General features: G+C 32.5%; 1 long non-coding RNA gene across 1 annotated transcript; it reads right to left on the bottom strand.

The window, feature by feature from the left end:
• Positions 1-3,877: 3,877 nt before the first annotated feature.
• Positions 3,878-5,017, bottom strand: LOC139845192 (uncharacterized). Its single transcript, XR_011758229.1, has 3 exons — positions 4,907-5,017; positions 4,245-4,477; positions 3,878-4,156 (listed from the first exon to the last, which is right to left on the bottom strand). It is a non-coding gene; the product is annotated as an uncharacterized lncRNA (long non-coding RNA).

Here is a 5,017-nt window from a genome sequence, read left to right as displayed (position 1 = left end):
GGAGGGCACCGTGCAAATTAGCTTGATAAGACTAATGAATCAGACCCCCAGAAAGGATAATCTCCTTAAAAGATTAAAAATCAGTTTTTAAGCCTGATATTACTCAATCCTTGAGATTGACTTTAAAGATTGAGAATTACAAACTCATGGAATTCAATGATATCTAAACTCGAGCTTGAACGAGAAAATATTTTGATCAAATTACAAACCGAATTATTTTCTGAAACCCTATTTTCAATGCGTTCATTACCATTGAACGTAAAATTCTAGGAATTCACCGGGAATTCATTAGGTCACCTGAACCAAATCGGGTGTCAACCGTAAGAACGGTGGTTGCATAGCATGGTCGAAGACAGGACCTTGTGCCAGACCGAAAAACTATAGGGTGATCTTTACTATTGCTCCTACAAAGGATAGTAATTGCATCCGACACGTTATAGACCATAATCAAAAGCATGTCACGGGACATTGCCTTAACAGTTGCTTGTTCAACGCTTTCCTTTACAACCGGATGGTAGTTTACCGAAAGGTAATATACGGAACAAGTATACTAGACGTGTTGCTTTCCTAATACAAGGTTAGCAAGTGGGTGACACAAAACTGCAAGTTTTGAGCTAAAATTTTAAATATGAAACCCACGCAACCCACAAAAATATTTTTCAAACACCGGTGAAGGGTTATTCCGGAAAACTTATCTAGGGTAAAAGCTAGAATGAATTTTTAAAAGATCAAATGTTTTCATAAAGATCCAATTTCCTTAAGGATCTAAATTTTTATAAGTCATGTGGGACTGTAAACCACATCGTTACTATCATTGTTTATACCGCCGTATCAAAATCACTGATGTATAAAGTGTGAGAATAAAAAAGTGATTCGAGTGAAGTGTGATTTTAATTTCAAATTATGTATTGCTTGAGGACAAGCAACGCTCAAGTGTGGGGATATTTGATAGTGCTCCAAATGAACATATATTTAGGCACAATATCCTTCCAATATGTAAAGCTTTTAGTTGCAATTGTTCTATTTTTATGTAATATTCGGTTAAATAAATAAGTGCGAAGACAAAAGAAGAAAACGACGATTTGAAGAAGCAAATGACCAAAAAGCTCAAATGTACAAGATATAATTCAAGTGGTTCAATTTATTAATGAGAAACGTCCAAAAATGATAAGAGTACAAGCCGCAAAACGCAAAATACAAGATATTAAATTGTACGTAAGGACGTTCGAGAAACCAGAACCGAGACATAAACCGGGCGTAAATGTACGAGACAACGGAGCGAAAATTACAAGTCAACTATGCACTAGAATATAATATAATATATATATATAATTAATATAAATTATATATATTATATATATATAATAATATGTTGACAAGCAAGAAAACAAAAAATATGTGAGCTGGATCTGATGGCCATGCGATCGCATGGGAAATAGACATAAAACCCATGCGAGTGCATGAGATTTGCACTAAAAACTCATGCGACCGCATGAGTTACTGTAGCAGGCCACATTCTATAAATTCGCCAGTTTTCTGCGAGTAAAAACACACTTTTTCTAATCCTCTCTATCTCTCTGTAATATATATATATATATATATATATATATATATATATATATATATATATATATATATATATATATATATATATATATATATATATATATATATATATATATATATATTATAATTTAATTTTAATTTTAATTTAATAATAATAAGGGTATGTTAGCGAATGTTGTAAGGGTGTAAGTCGAAATTCTGTCCGTGTAACGCTACGCTATTATTAATCATTGTAAGTTATGTTCAACCTTTTTAAATTAATGTCTCGTAGCTAAGTTATTATTATGCTTATTTAAATCGAAGTAATCGTGATGTTGGGCTAAAATATTAAGATTGGGTAATTGGGCTTTGTACCATAATTGGGGTTTGGACAAAAGAACGACACTTGTGAAAATTAGACTATGGGCTATTAATGGCCTTTATATTTGTTTGATTGAATAATAGTTCGTTAATTTAATATAAAGATTTATAATTGGATGTACCTATAAATAACCACATACACTCGATCGGACACGATGGACGGGATATTTATAAGTACTAATAATCGTTCATGTAACCGGACACGGGAATGGATTAATAGTCAATAGACTCATTAAAACAGGGGTGAATTATGTACAAGGACACTTGGCGTAATTATAGTTTAAGTCCCCAATTAGTTGGAATATTTGACTTCGGATATAAGGATAATTTGACGAGGACACTCGCACTTTATATTTATGACTGATGGACTGTTATGGACAAAAACCAGATGGACATATTGAATAATCCAGGACAAAGGACAATTAACCCATGGTAATAAACTAAAATCAACATGTCAAACATTATGATTACAGAAGTTAAATAAGCATAATTCCTTTATTTCATATTTCATCACATTTTTATTTACTGTCATTGTATTTAATTGCACTTTTAATTATCATACTTTTTAATTATCGCACTTTTATTTATTGTCATTTTATTTATCGCACTTTTAATTATTGCACTTTAATTATTGTCATTCACTTTACGCTTTAAATTAAGTTATATTTATTTTTAATATTTTACATTAGGTTTTAACTGCGACTAAAGTTTTAAAATCGACAAACCGGTCATTAAACGGTAAAAACCCCCTTTTATAATAATAATATTACTTATATATATATTTATATTATACAAATATAGTTTTAAAAAAATATAGCGTTAAACTTGGCTAGCTCCCTGTGGAACGAACCGGACTTACTAAAAACTATACTACTGTACGATTAGGTACACTGCCTATAATTGTTGTAGCAAGGTTTATGTATATCCACTCTATAAATAAATAAATAACTTGTGTAAAATTTTATCGTATTTAATAGTATTTCCTAGTAAATATATAACTATTTCGTATACGCCGCTGCACACATCAAGTATCGTGGCGTTGCTAATGTCGTGGCCGAAACTTGTTGGCTACGAAACTTACTACTCGAACTGCATAATCCCATACATCGTGCCACTCTTGTATATTGTGACAATGTCAGTGCTATATTCTTATCGGGTAATCCAGTTCAACATCAACGCACAAAACACATCGAGGTGGATATTCATTTTGTCCGAGAAAAAGTATCTCGCGGACAAGTTCGGGTTTTACATGTTCCGACGCGGTTTCAAATAGCTGACATCTTTACAAAGGGACTACCACGTGTATTATTTGAAGAATTTCGAAACAACCTTTGCATTGAATCTAACGCTTCGACTGGGAGGGAATATAAGTCAACACGATCATATAAGTCAACTAAATCCTAACAACCAAATCAATTATATAGTGTATATTCCGGTTGTATAGCTGTAGCATCTGTCAAATATAATCCAAAAATAGTGCATTGTTAGTTAGGCTGTGATTTGTATTTACCTGTATATATAAATGATCATAAGGAATGAAAGAACCACGCAATACAATTCCTTTAGAGACAATACACCAAATTTTTTTTGCCAGAATGAAGAAATGAGTTAATAAAAAAGCCACACTATGGTTTATGGATTAACTAATAATACATACACAGAGATTCAAAAGCAAGATGGAGTTGGAAATAGTTTCAAACGATACCAAGGATCTATATCGGCAAATGTGTGACATTTGACGTCAAAGTTGAAAATTGCTTAAATATTCCTTATATTATTACTTTTTTGCTCATTTCATCCCTTCCAAATTATAAAAATTAGTCCTTAACTAGTAGAGGGGGGCGCGCGTTGCCGCGACTTTTTGCGGATGCTAGTCTTTTAACATAATGCCAGCTGCAAACAACTATATAGTGTTACTTTTGCAGAAAAGAATACATTCTGCCATTTTGCAAATGCTAATCTTTTGCATACATGAAGTCTGCTGCAAATTACTAAATAGTGTTTCCTATGTACAAAAGGGAGCATACCACAAAAGGATACATAATGTACTGCTAAGTAAGTAAGTATTACTCCGTATATTATTTTGAGAATCATATTATAGACAGCTACATATATTATCTTCAAAAGCATACATATATGTACAATAACAAAACATATTCAAAACATCTTGTACGTGGATTCTGTTACATGAACTGTTGCGCGGTTTTTAGTCTTTCTTTTTCTTCAACTGCTGCACATGTGTGTAAGCAGAGGTATATGTTTGTGAGCTTTTCATTTATATATTTATAAGTCGTTTATAGATATCTGTTGTAGGTTACCTAGTTCATTAAGAAGAGTTCTTTTTGTTGTTGTGGGTGCATTCGATGCCGATGCTACTTGTAGTGGTGTATCTGCATGCTCAGTGGTCGTACCACTGTGGGTTGATGCATATAGCTGATGGTCTTGTCACTTTCCATTCCGCTTGTTCGCGTTCCTCGCTAAAATTTCAGGGAAAGTATTATCGGTGGTGGGAGTTCATACTTTGCTAATCGAGGTACACATTTCGGAGCAACTATAGAAATTCATAAGAAGTATGATCAAATTAATTAGACATCCAGTTGTATTTTGCATTAACAATATAAATATTCATGCCCAAGTAAAAATTAAACAAAAATGAACATAAGTAAAATGGATGAAATGCAAGGAATTAAATTGGTATCCGTTTTTACTTAGGCAAGTCCGTGAGTAAGTCGAGTAGAGTCTGGTTTTCATCTGACATAACAGTAGGACTACCTAAAGTAACTAACGTCCCTAAAATCCCCTAAAATCGACACAAATAAAGACATTTCTCAGCTGCTAGCAACATAATTATAGTATGCTAATATGAAATACATTCAATTTCGTATTTTCTATCAAAACATAATTTATATACTTTTCAAATGCGGATATAACATAATCATATTTAATTTTGTAAAAAGTAATATAGCATGCACTTGAGTACCTTATCATCGTCGCACCATCATCCGTAAACGCATCTACATCAAGATCGTTATACTCCTCATTTGATACTTCTATATGAATTAGTATCGTCTTTGTCGTTGAACTGCAGACT

This window comes from Rutidosis leptorrhynchoides, chromosome 4 (assembly GCF_046630445.1).
Source record: "Rutidosis leptorrhynchoides isolate AG116_Rl617_1_P2 chromosome 4, CSIRO_AGI_Rlap_v1, whole genome shotgun sequence".
Taxonomy (NCBI): domain Eukaryota; kingdom Viridiplantae; phylum Streptophyta; class Magnoliopsida; order Asterales; family Asteraceae; genus Rutidosis; species Rutidosis leptorrhynchoides.
This window is presented reverse-complemented; position numbering and strand designations above follow the sequence as displayed.